Here is an 18,514-nt window from a genome sequence, read left to right on the forward strand (position 1 = left end):
TTCAGAACACGAACTGGACACTATGAATTTCTTGTCATGCCATTTGGTTTGACAAATGCACCAGCTACATTCACACGCATGATGAATCGAATTTTCATTGACCATCAAGATTTTGTGATTGTATTTTTTGATGACATTTTGGTATTCAGTAAATCTGAAGAAGAGCATAAACAACATTTAACACGTGTATTTGATCTGCTTGCACAAAATCACTTGTATTTGAATCCTGAAAAGAGTTCATTTTTTCAATCCGAAATTGAATATTTGGGACATATTGTATCGGGTAAGGGAATACATGTCGATCCAAAGAAAATTGAAGCCATTCAATCCTGGCCTAGACCCAAAAAATTGCATGAGCTACGATCTTTTATTGGTATTTGTAGCTATTACAGGAAATTTGTTCGTAATTTTGCTTACAAATCACATTATTTGACTCTCTTATTAAAGAAAAATACGCGTTATGAATGGACTGATTTGCAAGAAAGCTCATTTAATGCACTTAAACATGCTTTGACTAATACACCTGTATTGCAATTGCCTGATTTTGAAAGACCATTCTTTGTGGTAGTCACTGATACTAGTGGGAAAGGTATCGGTGCAGTCCTTATGCAAGATAACCATCCAATTGCTTTCGAAAGTCGTAAATTCAAACCGTCTGAAACAAAGTTCAGTACATATGATAAAAAGTTGACTGTTGTGGTACATGCATTGAAAATCTGGAAACACTATGTAATGGGTACTGACTTGATCATTAAAACTAATCAACAAAGTATCAAATATTTACTTTCTCAGCTTACGGGAACTTCCTTTGACACTATGCCTGACACTTATGCACATGATGATGACTTCAAAACGACATGGTTGCACATGCTTGATAATTCTGTACACACATTTCTCGAATACACTATTCAAGAAAACTTCCTTTATTTCAAACAAAAATTGTGTGTGACTAAACCTTTTCGTACACTTTTCAAAATTTATGTCATGATTTCTATTGGCCTGCTATGAGAATGGATGTTAAACAGTATGTGTCAACTTGTTTGATTTGTCAAAAAATCAAAGCAGCTAAGGTAAGAAATTGGGACTTTTACACCCTCTCCCCATTCCTAAAAGACCTTGGGAACATATTTCCATGGATTTTGTTACTGGTTTCCCACTCACAACACACAAACATGACATGATATGGACTATTATTGATCATTTCTCTAAACAAGCATACTTTGTTCCATGTAAGAAAACACTCACAGCACATCAAGCTGCACTTTTGTTTCTTAAGACTGTTTTCCCACATCATGGTTTGCCTAAAGGGATTATTTCTGATCGAGATTCAAAGTTTGTAGTGCTTTTTGGATTACTATGTTTGAAAATCTTGGCACTACACTTGACTTCACTTCTGCATTTCATCCTGAATCTAATGGTCAAACCGAAGTCACCAACCGCACTATTATTGACTTGTTGAAGGCTTATGTTTCCTCTCAACCGAAGAAATGGGATGACTACGTACATAATCTGCAATTTGCATACAACAACACCACTCACACTGCCACGGGTAAATCTCCCTTTGAAATTGTATATGGTCACTCACTTCCTACTCCTGCTTCACGTCTTTCTAATGTTGTGCCTACCCCTGATGATTTCACTACTGACTTTCATGATATTTATGCAAGTGTGCATTCTGTCATTAAACACTCACAAGAACTTTACACCAAGCATGCTAACAAGCACCGCAAGGCACACCAATTCAAAGAATGTGATCATGTTTTACTTCGCATCGAAAAACGAAGGATCAAAAGTGTTGATACTAATGTCTTTGTTAAGCTTGCTCCTCGTTATCGTGTAAATTTTCTTCTTCATCATAGGTGCCCATGTTTACTAAGAAGGTCACTAGACTCCTATAGTCATCTTGGTCAAAAGGGTAGGCTTGTGCAATGGGAGAAACGCTCTCTACTAAGTATGGATCAGACGTGGTCAAGAGACGTATCAGCCATTCTGACTCCTCAAAATTCCTCTCACATGCTAGCGTACCTATCAAATCCCATTCACATGCAAGCACTGGAAAGACCATGTGAAATATTTGTGAAAAGTAACGAGGGTACCTCTCACCCAAGGCAAGAGTGGATGACTCTAGCGTACTAGCCATATCTGTACACGCAAATAGATGATGGTTAGAGTGCAAATATTACAAGGGTTGTGTTCTTGTGCATAATTTGTTTTTATGATTTGTGTTATGGCTCTTGCTCTTTTACTTTTTTATCTTGTTTTTGTGAGTATAAGGCTTTATATATACATTTCCTAAGATTGGAGATTAAGGGGTCAGGGGAAAAGGTTGAGAGGGAAGCAAGTGAATGATGGATGTCCACAAACACTCCCCCCTTCCTTGGGTAGATCATATCGTTTGAAATGATGTCATCACCCTTTGAAACCAATTGTTCCAGTTGGTAATAGGTGAGGATTTTTGCCAGTAGTTTTCTATTACCCTAGGTGCCTCGTCAAGTTGCAAGGGTGGTAAGGTACTCTCCCAGGATCGAACTTGAAGTGGTTCATCAGGTGATCTTGAACAGTGGGAGGTGTGAATTCTTTCGTAGCTTCATGGAGGTCCACTACTATAGATGGAGGGTGTGTAGAAGCTTTTACCTCTATGGATGTATTACATGAGGAGCTAGAAGCTTCATGGAACTCCCCCCTTCCTGAGCTAGGTGGAATAAATTGGTTTTGCCTTGGAGCCCAAACTAGCTCTGGACGAGGTGTGTAGCATTCTGTGATCTTTCCCTTCCCACAGTCTGCCATTGGCTTTAGCGTTACACTGTTTGACTCATATGGGTTTGTTGTCGATAGGGAAGGACACATTTTACGGTTAGGTACCCAAATTTGCTCATTTCCACCATAGTAGCCTTGGGCTTCTAATAGTTGTTTTGGAATCCATCGTGATTTGGTCTTGACTCTCCTAGGGCGCGCTCTTGGTTTTCCCGGCAAATTTTTTCTTGGAATGGATGGGAGGGTTGAGGTAGTTGGAAGTAAGGCCTTGGGGACCCATTGATATGTACTCTTAGGTCGTGCAGGTTGAGTACTTGCAATATTACTGCTTGCTGCAACTACAAGTGTTGAAGTGCTAGATTCATGGGTAGCCGGCAAAGACGAGTTAACCACCTTGGCTTGTGAATGTTGGCTATCCTTCAACTTTGCTAGAGTTTTCAACGTAGGTGACTTTGCTTGAATGATAGGGGTAAGAGTCGGTGGTCGCGTCGTGACACTACCAATATCCCAATCAATAGTGCATTTGGTTGCCAACATCCACGTGCGTCCGAGGTTTACGTTGCCTTCCATAGCTCCTGCGGGCATGACTAGAAACCTCTGCACTATGCTTCCATTGTCATAGACAACAGGGGTCTGAAGGACTCCAAGAATAGCAGTTTTCTTTTTATTAATGCCCTTGACTTGCATCGTACTCGGGGATAGGGTCGGTTTCCCTAATTGACACCAAACTCCATAGGATAACAAATTGTGTTTAGCTCCCGTATCTAATAAGGCATTGTATAGTACTTTCCCATAGGGGCTATTTAGCTCAATTGGGTATCGTAGGGGTGTCTCAGATTCTAATGAGTCGTCATTTGTGTCCTCAAAAAATGCTTGCGTGATTCCCAGATTAGCCTCTCGTTGGCGTCTAAGACGTTGTTGTCGTTCTCGAGCCTCAACTCTTGCTTGGATTTTTTAAAGCTCTGCTTGTTCCTTGGCAACCTTCTTTTGATGGATGGCTTGCAACTCTTCCTGGCTTAGAGGATCATAATATCTTTTGAATTTACTCCCATTAAGGAATCCAATGGTTTCAACTCCATCTAGAGTCTCCACACGAATGGTACCTTACGGAGTAATTTCACACACTCGATATGGTCCCTTACCAGCGTATTTCAATTTCTTCTTTTCATTACGTACCCCATACATAAGAACTTTATCACCAACCTTGATGTCTTTATCCTTTAAATGGCTATCAAACCACTTCTTTCTCCTATCCTTCTCCACTAGAGCATTTCGCACAGCTAATTGCCTTTCTTCATCTAGCCTTTCCAGGATATATAATCGCTCCACTAAAGGGTTACCATCCCAACCTTCTTGAGAAGCTACTCGAAGACTAGGAATGACAAACTCCCATGGCATAACTGCTTCTTGGCCATACACCATCTTAAACGGTGTGCAATTAATAGCAACTTTATATGCAGTATGATAAGCCCATAAAGCTGATGTAAGCTTTAGGTCCCAATCAATGCGATGAGCCTCGACTGTCTTTGTCAAAATGGAGATGAGAGTTTTGTTGGTACTCTCAGCTTGGCCATTTGGTTGGGGATAATAGGGTGTAGACTTGTGGTGTGATATCATGAAGTTTGATGTGAGTTCTTTTATTACTTCATTTATAAAATGAGTTCCATTGTCACTCACAAGTTCAAAGGGGCATCCAAAACGTGTGATAATGTTCTCAAAGAGGAACTTAGCTATTGTTTTTGCATCCGCCTTCCGTGTTGCTTTTGCTTCAGCCCATTTGGTTACATGGTTGGGTTACCTTGATGGGATGTAGAGGCATCCTATCCCTTCTTTGTGGCTTGTTGAAGCGTTGGCATTCATCACATCCCTTTGCAAAAAGTGATGCATCCTTAAACAGAGTGGGCCACCAATAGCCTGACTGTAAGATCTTTCGAGCAGTCAACTTTCCTGAAAAGTGACCACCAGCTACGCCCATGTGTGCCTCTTGTAGAATATATAAATACTCATCCTCGCAGGCACAGCGTCTAAGAACATCATCTTTTCCTCTCTTATAGAGAGTTCCAGCCAGTAAGCAATAGGGTTCGCATTCCTTGATTAATTTTCGAGCTATATCTTTTCGCAGTTCTTTGGGTGAAAAACCATTAACTAAGAAGTTAACAATCTTTTCACTCCATTCAGGCATTGTCTCAACAATGAACAAGGGAGTATCAGGCAATTCATCATCAACCCCCGTAGGAGCTTCGCCATTAGGGATACGAGATAAATGATCCGCCATGACATGTTTCCTCCCAGGCCTCACAACAACGGTGAAGTCAAACTCAAGAAGAATTAACAACCATCGTGTAATTCGACTTGTGGAACACGGCTTGTTTACCAAATATAGCAATGCTTGATGATCAACATAAAACACAAACTTGGTAGCAAGAAGGTAATAGTGAAATTTCTTTACTGCGTAAATCATAGCTAGACCTTCGCGCTCTGTAGTAGTGTAGTTCATCTCGGCATCATTTAATTGGCTACTTGCAAAGCTAATAGGGTAGTCCAATTTATGTTCTCCTGGTTGAGTTAGAACACACCCAATAGCAAAATTTGATGCATCAATATGCACATGAAAAGGTACATTCCAATCAGGTGTTCGCAGGATTGGAGCACTTTTTAGGGCCTTCTTTAATAACTCATAAGATTGATGACATTCTTCCCTCCAGTGAAACTTGATAAGAAGCTTGTACAGTGGACGCGCTATCTCGGCAAAGTTTAAAATAAACCTTCGATAATAACCAACATGGCCCATAAATCTTTGAACTCCTTTATAGTTAGTAGGTGGTGGCAAATCGGCAATGGCTTTAATCTTACTCTCATCTGTGGATATCCCGTTCTTGGACACTATATGCCCTAGAATGACTCCATGCTTAACCCAAAATTGGCATTTGAAAGGGTTCAATGAGATGCGATAAAATCTGCACCTTTCAAATATTTTTCGTAGATATAACAAATGCTTCTCCCAAGAAGAATAAACACAAAGGTCGTCTAGGAAAGCTTCACAAAAATCCCTTAGAAATTCTTTAAACACAGTGTTTATTAATCGTTGGAATGTAGCAGGGGCATTCGTTAAGCCAAAAGCCATAACACGAAATGCAAACACTCCAAACTCTGTGATAAAAGCAGTTTTAGCTTGGTCCTCTAATGCAATTGTGATTTGATTGTAACCAGAGTACCCATCTAAAAAGCTATAAGCTTCCTTGCCCGCAACTCTTTCAAGCACATGTTCTGAATATGGCAAGGGATAATGATCTCTCCTAGTGGCTGCATTAACTTTCTTGAGGTCCACGCACACTCTTAGTTTCCCATTCTTTTTTGGCACAATGACTATTGGAGAAACCCATTCTGAGTGCTCAATAGGGTATATGAATCCACATTGGATAAGTTTTTCAATCTCCTCTTGTACAATTTTGGCGTACTTAGGATTCATTGGATAGGGTCGTTGCTGGACGGGTTTAGCAATGTTGATCATGGGAATTGTATGTTGCACCACAGAAGGTGGAACGCCCTTCATGTCATGATATGTCCAAGCAAAGATATCCTTGTATTCCTTGAGGAGCTCCTTAAGTACATCCTCTTCAGTTTCGGTAAGGTCTTGAGCAATAAAGACTGGTTTAGACTCCTCACCTGGTTCTGCTAATTCTATCTCTTTAACTACCGCTGGACCATCATAGACTCCACTTCTTCCATTGGTAGGTATTCGTTGGGCTTTGGCATACACAACCTTTCGCTCCCCCGTGGTATAAGATTTAAAATGTTCAGGAGCCGTATGTAAGTCAGCAGGCTCTTGTCCCGACGGAGACCTTTCTTTTAGTTCTGCCTCCTTTTGTTGTTGTGCTAACTCTCGGTTTTGACGTCTTCTTATAGTTCGGCTCAATTTCGGCTCTGTAACCTCCAATTGAGCGAAGTCAATGGGTCGTGGGCTGCACCACATGACACTCTGGAGATGTTCACCCCAATTGTCTACTAGCTTTCGATGAGCATCACATGCCCCTAGATAGCTAAGCCATTCTGCAGTAGATCTTTCCTTGTTTATCCTAGCTCTCACATTTGCTCGATATCGTCGTCTCTTATATGACCTTTGTTTCTTGTTAAGGTTTTGATTTTGGTAAATGTTTGAACTCGACTCGCTTGATAGGTCTTCGCTTGTATCTTCTTCCCTCTCATATAAATTACCATAGATGGTCGTACTAGACCTTGAGTGTTCAGTTTCTATACTTGGCTCACTCGATGTTTCTTCAGGTTCTGAATCCATTTCTTCCTGAGATTCCGTTTCCGATGTGTATTGGCCTGAAGCCTTTGAGGAATCATCAGTTTCACTCTCAGGTAGGTGTGCCTCTTTCTTATCATCGGATGTTACATGCGCTGCACCTAACATGTTTACTGGTGCAATGTGTGGTATCTCTTCCCCATCTGGTGTTACCCAGGTTGTTCCTCTAGCTCCCCATGTATCTATAGTTGCCGCTAGGTGTACCCAATCGACATTGTCTGACTCAGCCATTCCGGGTAGGATATCCATATAAGGAGAGTTCTCCCCAATATCCGTGTCTTCGTTACACGTGTAACAATACTGTAATGGAGCTGAGTGAATTGTTGTGTCTGATCGATTATCAATGATGAATTTATTTCCTAGAGGATGTGTTCGACCACTTAAAAGATCAACTCGAATGACAGAGTCTTGGAACTGTAAGTAGACGTGGTTTCTGGACCAGTCATGCACCATTTTTGCTTCCCTCATGAATGGACGCCCTAAGATCATCTCAAATGACATAGGATGCTTGGAAAAATCGATAACAATGAAAGTTTGCCTTACCTTGTGTCCCAAGACCTTGATTCTGAGATCCTTTAGCATTCCAATAGGCGTAACAATAGATCCATTAGCCATTTTTACCACTACGCTTGTGGCTTCAAGGTGAGGTCGCCCCATAGACTCCCAACAACTCTTTGTCACCATGCTGACTCCCGCACCACCGTCAAGGACCCCCTTTACAGTTAATCCTTTAGTAGTGATTGGTAGAGTAGCATTAGATTCATCACCTTCAAAGTATTGCCCCAACTTGTTAACGGGTACTTCAATTACAGATTCATGTCCCGCTAGGTCAGATGGTGGTGCTAAATGTTCCTCATCATTCATTACCGAGTCAGGTTTGTTCATATGTGCAAACTGTGGTAATCCGGCCTGTAATTCTCTATTGAGGAAGGCTCGAAGAGTTGAGACTAGCTCGGGGTCTTTATATAGTTTGGACATGATGGTGGTTCTAACTTCTGAAGACATGAAATCCATCAATTTGGCAACATTTAATGGCATCTTATGGGACGTAGGACCCTGACAAGAGAATGGTGAAGATGGAATCTCCACTTCCTCAAGGGGGTCGGGCATTCCCTCACCAAACATTCTCTCTAGTAGGAAAGGTGTGTGTCCACTTTCAGATGTCCTACCCTCACTCTCTTCCCGAATGATACTGGGTATAGCTAACGGCATGTAGTTCTTGCGAGGTTGAACTTGTGTGGGAAACACTGTGTCCGACATCTGGATATGTTTGGGTTCAGGTTCTAATGTTCGTTGAGTTTCTTCCACCAAACCCCTCAGTTGTTGGACTCGTTCAATTTCCACTGTTGGGTTTGGATAGGTTCCAATCTTTCTCTTGCAATCCTCATTTTTTGTCTCTCGTGGCTTATCTTGGGGGTTCGCAACTGGGTGGTTTAACTGGATCCTCCTCACTGGCTTTTTCCTTTGTAGTAACAGTTTTGGTCTCCGTGGTCTCTATCGAATCTGAGTCATCCTCAGGGTCATTCATATACACGGGATCCTCTCCTGTCCCTATGTTAGTCTTTGAACTAGGTTTTGAGCTAGAAGCATTAAGGGATTTCTTTCTTCATGTTTTCTTCTTTCTCGCTCGGCCAATGGATGCAGCATCTCTCTCTTCGAGGATGTAATTTTGCTTTTGGAGCATCGACCGTGTGAGTGCATTCACTGGTGCTATGTTTATAGTTGGTGGTGTCCCATCAACAATCTCTATTATGTTCAATGGTGTGATTTTCGGCGCGTTTGGATTGTTAGGACACTGTGCGATCAAATGATCTATGCCACAACGATTACAAATGAGTATTGGCATTGCCAATGCACTCCCTTGACTTGTTTGCATTAGTGCAACATTCTTTTGCATTCTAATGGGGCACTCAGCTACTCGATGTGGTCCACCACATTCATAGCACTGAAGAGGTGGTCTCCTGGCAAAACTATTAATGTTTTGGCCTCTTGTTGCTAGCGCAGTAGCTTGATATACCGGTTTGATTTGTCCCCAATGGTCTTCCATATAGTACATGGGACACTCCTCAAGCATGTCGACTCCATAGGTGATACTAGACTCTATGTCTTCTTCGCAATCTACATAAGTACTAGATGACTCGCAACCTATTTGGTTCATAGGTGTAACTCTTGGATGAGGGGGTTGCGGTCCTAGCAATGGAGGTGGCAACGGTGTGGTTTGGACCACATTTTGGGTTCTAAGGACCATGTGCTGTAATGGCAACTGTTGCTCCATGGGTGGGGTAGGAATCAATGTAGAAACTCGAGGTGAGTCTGCCCAAGCTATAGGCGGTCTATTTTCCATGATGCGTTTAAGCATTAGGCAATCCTTCGCTTGATGGCCATACCTACCACACGCGTTACAAGTCCCGTTAAACTTTACTCTGAAAGTAGGGCATTCACTCGTAGTATGTGGGCCCAAGCAAATTGAGCACCATTGTTGCTCCCTTCTTGGATACATATGAGTGTTTTGTGGAGCACGATTACCCCTACGGCTTTCTTGGATGGCCTTTGTGAGATCTGCCAAAGCCATCTCAGATATCGTTTGCTCTTTCACGAGTGGCTTTATCTTCATTGGCTCATGCCCTGATGCTTGCGAGCTACTAGACTTCGGCTCGGCAGACACTCTTTCTCTTGCAATCATTAAATTATCCTCCAATTGGACTGCATTCATGGTGACTGCTTCCCAAGTAGTGATACCTCTAATGACTAGGCCATTATAAATACTTTCATGTCGTAGTCCCCTAATGAATCTATCGAGCAATTGGTTGTTGTTGAATCGCTCGTTTGGATTGCATCGAGAATTCAAATTCTTTAGGCGACTAATGAAGTCTCTCACGAATTCACCTTCTTCTTGTTGGGCTTTCTGGAGCTGAGAGGCTACACCCCAAAGTACTTCCTCTCGTATGTATTCTTTTAAGAACAGTCTCCTAAGAGTAGAGTAGATCGTTTTCTCTTCTACTTTTAAGGTTCTATACCAATCTCCAGCCTTTCCGCTTAGGGTCAAACTCAAAGCCTTACACTTATGTAGCTCATTGTGCTCTTCCAAGGAATCGCACACATGTTCAAAGACTTCCATATGCTTTCTAGCATCTCCGTCTCCACTGAATTTCTGTGTGAGCTTAGCTACTTGAACTGCCTTGCTCCTAGGCTCTCTATCAGGTGCACTACGCATGTTTTCCGCAATAGAGAGACCGATAGTTTGAGCAAATGCTGCCAAATCTCCTATTTGAGCAGGTATAATGGGTGTATGTGCTCCTGGAACCACATGTGAGATGGGAGTTGGCCTTGGCCTTGGCATACGCGCGGCTCTTGGGTCCCAAATTTCGTATGGTGGTGTACCAGACGGTGGTCCAAAGTTTACAGGCGTGGCCCTAGGCATAGGGGGTGCCTGATATCGCATGTTATTATTAAATGGCATGGCTCCACTTGTATAAGAGCTTGGATAATTCCATTGTGGATTGTAAGCTCTTAAAATAATCGGAGGTGTAGGAGCTACATGAGGCTGAGGTACGACAGGTGCACATGATTGATACATACATGTAGGTATAGTTGGGGGCACTGTGCTACTAGGCATTGGCACAGTGTTAACAAATGAACTCCATGGTGTACTTCTTGTCATGCTCACCACTGGGATATGCATGGTAGCCGTAGTGTCATTAAGAGAAAGATGAGCTAGATCTGGGAAGGTAAAGCTGCCACTTGTGGGCTCAGATTGTACTGAGGCTCCTGGCGAAACAACATATGGAGGATCAATGGGGCTCACTGAGGGAGTCTCCATTTGTGACAAGGTTGGTTGGTTGGCCTTTTCCGTATCCAAGAATCTCATTAGGCCTGTTGAAGGCATGTTGATCCCTGTGTTCTGTCTTTCTAACTCGACAATCCTATGGAGGACATCACAAACTTTCTGTTGTTGCTCATCTATGCTAGTAGCACCCGATGTGGATTGTAGAACATCTAACCAACCCACATGATAGGTGTGTCCTGTGTACCGATCAGTTAAAGCTTCTGCTTGTAGGTCATATTCCCAATTTTTGTTTAGGAATATCCCATCTAGGCCTGGCGTGCTGGAGGTTTTCCTTGAAGCGGAAGCATTATTGCTCCCCATAGCTTGCCCCTCCGTGAGTGCTACCTTGGGAGCACTCGGTTGCTCGGCTGGCATGATTGTTGTCATAGGAGCCTTTGCTTTCAGGGTTCGACTTTGTTCTAGCCTTCGTAGGTTCTCAATTTCCCTCTCCCTTGTTGCTTGCATATAGCGTTCGATCTCTATCAGGGTTTGGTGTAGGATACCCCTCCATGACTTCGTAGTCAGAGGAAGAATCACTAGACGCGATATGAGGATCTTGGGTCGCGCTACCTGGAGTCCCGGCCGAAGGTCCAGAACCTAGGGTGGAGGAATAATGGGTGCCCGCGTAAATGGAGGCACTACCAATATGCTCGTGCTCTAACACTCGTCCAGAGCGTAGGTTCATATGACTTGGATCCCCTAGAAGTGTCAGTGAGGGCCCGTGAAGGCTGCTCACCTAGTAATTTTGGGTGTTTTGCAACCCAAGTCTTTTCTTATTTATTTATTTTTTGATTTTTTGGTCCTTTTTTTTGTGACCCAGCTATAGAATAGAACGTATGATAGCTCAAAGCGAGCGTCTCGGTCAGAGGGACATGCCGTGCTTTATAGCCCTCCGTTTGGTCACTTTATGCCCTCGGAATCCCTAAAACCGTCAATTTCTATTGGGGAACTAGGCCCAAATTAGAAATTCTAAGGGTGCAAGTGGGAAGAGAAGGGAGGAGAGTGGAGGACTTGCCCCACATGCTCTCATTCCCTCTTGAGGGGGTAGGGTATATATATAAGAGTGAGTTTAGTATATATCATAAGACTGAGGATTGAGGCCTGGGCATGGGCTTGGGCTTGGGCAAATGATCCTGATCCCGATCAAAATTTTAGAGTAGCCCCCCAGTCACTCACGCTTAAATATTTTCGATTTTTTTTTTTTTGGGCGACGACCGTGCGCGGTTTTGGTGACCCTTTCTTGGCCACACACACTGTCACCTACCTAACCTCCCAGTCAACAGCTCACAGACAGCTCACTACCTTATCTACTTACTAACAGTGCTGCTAACCACTAACTAATCTACTAACTAATCTGTTAACTGCTTACTAACAGTGAGCTAATTGTCCACCTACTTCCTCTCTCACTACCTTATTGTGCAAAGACTGTGTGCAGGCAAACCTTGACAGAAAACTGTGTGCAAGCAGAAAATGCTAACTGCCTTTCTACTTATTCATTCACTGCAAACAAGCTAACGACTACTAATTGTGCAAAGATTGTGTGCAAACAGAAAACACAACATTATGCAGAAATCACAGAACTTGCAGACAACACAGAAATTAACAACTTGCAGAAAAACAACTCATTCCTCTTCCTCTTCCTCTTCTTTCCTACTACAAACAACTCATAGGAGAAGCACAAAGTGCCTCTTGGGCTTAGTGCAGGGCGATTCCCTGGCAACGGCGCCAAAAATGTGCGCTCCTTGCCGCACTGTCGAAGCAAGGGACTTGCCAATACACCGTGTGTGAGCCACAAATGGCTCCAAGCACACAACAAGACTAATCTAGCAAGCTCAAGAGAGCAAAGGGTGTGTCACTCACCGCTCTACGCTCGCCTTCGTGGTGGATTCCTCGCCGCGATGAAGAAGAAGCTGCAGTCGTGCCGCGCTCAACCGCTTCGCCGCTGTCGTGCCTTCGTAATGCTCGATCGCACACGCACTCTCCCTCTCTCTCTCTCTCACATACACACACACACAAGGAGGTGAAGAAGAAGAAGATGGAGATGGAGATGGAGCAAGAGCACTCTTCTATTGCACAAATGAGAGAATGAGTGAATTTTAGGTTTAGTTGGCTTTTATATGATCTCACCGCATTCACACTTGGGCGCCCATGCTTAGCCAACTAATCCCTTGAATGTCCCAGTTAGAGTGCGCCTCTCATCGGCGATCACTCTTATCCTTTTCCTATTGGTCTGACAAGCCCGGTACCTGACTCTACCAAATACATAATACACGTCCGTCGTAGGTGATGGGGTGTCCGTGAGCCGTGAGGGTTAACAGAAGGTGGAACATCTTTCATATCATGGTATGTCCAAGCAAATATATCCCTAGATTCCTTGAGAAGACCTTTAAGCACACACTCCTCCATCTCTCTCAGATCTTGGGCAATGAAAAAAGGTTTGGACTCTTCTTCTGGGTCTGCTAACTCTATTTCCTTAACTATTGCTAGACCGTCATAAACTCCATTGCTTCCATAGATAGGTTTTCTTTGAGCCTTTGTATACACAACCTTACATTCCTCTGTGGTGTAGGATTTGAAATGTTCAGGTTGTGCTGGGTGTAAGTCTGTGGGGTCCTGTTGTTCTGTGGACTGTGATTTCACTTCCGATTCCTTTTGTTGTTGAGCTAAATCTTGATTTTGTCGTCTCCTTACGACATGGCTCAACTTTGGCTTCTCTATAGCCTCTAGTTGTACGATATCAATGGGTTGTGGACTACACCACATAACGCTTTGAGGGTATCCACCCCAGTTATCTATAGCCTCTAGTTGTACGATATCAATGGGTTGTGGACTACACCACATAACGCTTTGAGGATTTGAAATGTTCAGGTTGTGCTGGGTGTAAGTCTGTGGGGTCCTGTTGTTCTGTGGACTGTGATTTCACTTCCGATTCCTTTTGTTGTTGAGCTAAATCTTGATTTTGTCGTCTCCTTACGACATGGCTCAACTTTGGCTTCTCTATAGCCTCTAGTTGTACGATATCAATGGGTTGTGGACTACACCACATAACGCTTTGAGGGTATCCACCCCAGTTATCTACCAACTTCTGATGAGCATCACATGCCCTTGAATAATTAAGCCATTTTGTGGTAGATTTCTTTTCATTTATTCTAGCACGCGCATTTGCTTGATATTGTCGCCTCTTATATCTCTTACTCTTCTTGTCTAATTTTTTATTACGGCCGATCTCTAGTGAAGAGTCCACTAGATGAATTGCTACTTCTGCTCCCTTGGATAGATTGTCATCTAGGGTACCACTAGGCCCTCAATGGTTTGTCCCCAACTAAGATTTAACTCAGATTCTTCATCCGCAGAGTCAATTTCAATTGATGATTCTGACCCCAAATTGTGTAGGCTATAGTCTTGTGAGACGCTACTGGTTCCAATGCCAGTCAAACCTTCGTCTTGTAGGTCATCAGAAACTATATTCATTGCTTCTAGCATATTTCAGGGTACGGGTGGTGGCATTTCATCCCCCTCAGGTGTTACCCAGGTTGTCTCCCTGTTTCCCCAAGTGTGTATGGTTGCTGCTAAGTGGACCCAATCCACATTATCTGACTTAGTCATCCCAGGTAGTGCATCCATATAAGGAGAATCTTCCCCAACATGAGTGTCCATTCTACATGTGTAACAATACTGCAATAGAGCCAAGTGAGGTGTGGTGTCAGATCTATGATCAATTATAAATTTGTTTCCTAGAGTATGTGCTCGACCAGTTACAAGATCCACTCGAATGATAGAGTCTTGGAACTGCAAGTAGACATGGTTTTTAGACCAGTCATGCACCATTTTTGCTTCCCTCATGAAAGGACGTCAAGATCATCTCAGATGCCATAGTGTGCTTGGAGGAATCCATAACAATGAAGGTATTTCTTATTTTATGTCCAAAGACCTTAATAATAGGTTTAGAAATTAGACCCATTAGCCATCTTTACTACTATGGTTGGTCCCAAGGTGAGGTCTTCCCATAGTTTCCCAGCAATTTTTAGTCACAATGCTAACCCCAACGCCACCATCAAGGTTTCCCTTCATAGTTAATCCCTTTATAGTGATTGGTATGATTGCATTGGATTCATTGCCCTCAAAGTATTGTCCCAAGTTGTTGACATGTATTTCTACAACAGGGTTCTCATCTAGGTTGGGTTGTGGATCTAAGTGTTCCTCCTCTATTGGCATCTCCCTAGCTTCATCCATCTGTGCAAATTGTGGTAGCCCGACCTTCAGTTCTCCATTGAGGAAAGCTCGAAGAGCTAAGAATAGCTTAGGGCCTCCATATAGTTTGGACATGATGGTGGTTCTAACTTCTGAAGCCATGAAATCCATCAATTTGGCAATATTTAATGGCACCTTTTGGGCTTCAATCCCTTGACATGGGAAAGATGGGATCTCCACTTCTTCGATAGGGTCAGGTAGTCTCTCTGTAAACATTCTTTCCAACAAGAAGTGAGTATGCCCACTTTAGACTTTAAGTCACGTTCTTCTTGGATGACACTAGGTATGGCTAGGGGTCTATGAACTTTGTGAGGTTGTTGTTGCATAGGGAACACCGTGTCTGTAATCTGGATTTGCCTAGGTGCTGGTTCTAGATCCCTTTGGGTATCTTCTACCAAACTCCTTAATTTCTTGACTCGCTCGATCTCCTCTGTAGGGTTTGGATAAGTTCCTATCTTCTTCTTGGATCCTGGCCATTGTGGCTCATGATGATCTTCCTTGTTGGTTTCTTTCTTAGTGGTCGTTTTGGTCTCCATGGTTTCACCTGAATCAGAATCCTCTTCAACGTCGTTCATATACGGGGTCGTCACCAGCCCCTATGTTGGTCTTTGAACTGGGGTCTGACTTCGCTGCTTTTTGCGATCTCTTCCTGCGTGTTTTCTTCTTCTTCAGAGATTGGGCAATTGATGCCGTGTCTCTTTCTTCAAGAATATATTTTTTCTTTTGGAGCATCGATTGTGTGAGTACATTTACTGGTACCACAGGTGTACTTGGTGATGGCTCCTCGGTAACCTCAATCAAGTTTAATGACGTGATCTTTGGCGCATCTGGATTATTCGGACATTGGGCACTCAAATGATCTATGCCACATCAATTACACATGAGTATCGGCATTGTAGACGTGATCGCTTAATTGGTTTGCATTAGTGTGGTGTTCTTTTGTAGCCTAATAGGACACTTGGACACACGATGTGGACCTCCACACTCATAGCATTGAAAGGTGGTCTCTTGGCAGTGTAATTGATATTTTGGCCTCTTGCAGCAAGAGCAGCAACTTGATAGACATTTTGACTTGTCCCCAATAGTCCTCCATGTAGTATTGTGGACATTCTTCAAGCGCATCAATCCCATAGGCAATATTAGGGTTTACATCTTCCTCACAGCCTTCCAAACAAGTAATAGATGACTCAAAACCCACTTGATTCACATAAGTGATTCTCGGATGTGGTGGTTGTGGTCCTAGCACTAGAGGTGGTAAGGGTGTTGTTTGAACAACATTTTGGGCCCTAGGGACCATGTGTTGTGGCGTTTGTTCAAGAGGTGGGGCCGACATCAATGCAGGCACTTGAGATGTGTCTGTCCATGCTAAGGTTGGTCTATTTTCCATCGCACGCTTAAATACTATGCAATCCTTAGATTGATGACCATACCTCCCATAGGCATTGCAATTCCCATTGAATTTTACTCTAAAAGTAGGGCATTCAATGGTACTATGTGGACCATAGCATACTGAGCACCATTGTTGCTCCCTTCTTAGATACATATGATTGTTTTGCGGAGCACGATTGTCTCTAAGACTCTCTTGAAAGGCCTTGGTGAGATCTGCTAAAATCATCTTAAATATCTTTGGCTCCTTAGCAATAGGCTTCAAGGTCATTGGCTGATGCCCTGATGCTTGCGAGCTAGTAGATTTAAGCCCAACAGAAACTCTTTTTCCTTGAATCATTAAATTATCCTCCAATTGGTTTGCATTGGTAGTGACTGCTTCCCAAGTGGTGATAGCTCTAATGAGTAGGCCATTGTAGAGATCCTCATGTCGTAATCCCCTAATGAATCTATCAAGCAATTGATTATTATTGAAGCGCTCATTTGGATTACAATGAGAATTCAAATGCTTCAAGCGACTAATAAAGTCTCCCACCGACTCTCCTTCCTCTTGTTGGGATTTTTGGATTTGAGAGGCTACACCCCAAAGCACTCCCTCTCGTATGTATTCTTTCAAGAACAGTCTCCTAAGAGTAGGGTAAATCATTTTCTCTTCTACCCTTAGGGGTCTATACCAATTCCCAACCTTCCCACTTAAGGTTAGGCTTAAAGCATTACTCTTATGCAGGTCATTCTGTTCTCTTAGAGAATCACATGTTTGTTCAAACACTTCGATATGCTTTCTCACATTCCCGTCTCCACTAAAGTTTTGTGTGAGCTTGGCTATTTGTACTGCCTTACTTCTAGGATCTTGGTCAGGCGTGTTACACATATTCTCAACAATAGATCGATCGATAGCTTAAGCAAATATTGCCAAGTCACCTAAGTGAGCAGACACCGTGGGTGAAGGCGCTCCAGAGACTACATGTGGGGTAGGTATTGGCATTGGGCTTGGCGCATAGGAAGCCCTTGGGCTCCACGTTTGGTACGGTGTTGTGCCATGTGGCAGCCCAAAGTTCATATGTGTGGTCTTAGGCATAACAGACGTCGGATGTGACATGCTAATGCTAGCCAGTAGGGTCATATGGAAATAAGAGCTTGGGTGTTGTGGTTGTGGAGCATAGGTTTTTGAAACAATGGGAGGGGTAGGAACTACATGAGTACGAGGAACTATAGGTGGATACAATTGGTACACACTTGTAGGTACTGTTGCAGGCATTGAGCTACCATGTAGCGGTGCTTTACTAACAAATAAGGTCCATGGCGTGTTTCTTGGCATGCCCACCATTGGGGTAGGCATGGTAGCCATGGTGTCATCAAGGGAAAGATGGGTTCGGACTGTACCGAAACTGCAGGCGACACAATATATGAAGGGTCCATTGGACTCACTGAAGGAGTCTCCATCTGTGATAGTGTCAGTTGTCTAGCCTTCCCTGTATCCAAGAATCTCATGAGACCAATTGAAGGCATGTGGATTCCCTTGTTCTGTCTCTCTAGCTCAATAACCCTATGAATGACCTCACAAACTCTTTGTTGTTGATCCTCTACACTAGTAGCACCCGTTGTGGATTGTAGCACATCTAACCAACCCACATGATAGGTGTGACCTGTGTATAGGTCGGTTAGAGTTTCTGTTTGTAGTTCGTACTCCCAGTTCTCATTTAGGAACGCTCCATCTAGGATTGAGGTGTTAGGGGTGTCCTTTGAACTAGATGCAATGTGGCTCTCTATTGGTTGACCCTTAGTGGTTGCTAATTCAGGAGCACTCGATTGCTCTCCTAGCAAGAATATTGACATAGGGGCTTTCGCTTTTAACTCTCTTTGTTGCTCCGCCTTGCGTAAGCTCTCCATTCCTTTTCCCTAGCCGCAATGATATATCGCTCAACCTCTTGCACTTCGGCAAGGCTTCTACCATCAGGTAATATAACCTCAGAGGGGAATAGCTTTGA

Source organism: Adiantum capillus-veneris, chromosome 5 (genome assembly GCF_014529385.1).
Source record: "Adiantum capillus-veneris isolate H3 chromosome 5, ASM1452938v2, whole genome shotgun sequence".
NCBI classification, from domain to species: domain Eukaryota; kingdom Viridiplantae; phylum Streptophyta; class Polypodiopsida; order Polypodiales; family Pteridaceae; genus Adiantum; species Adiantum capillus-veneris.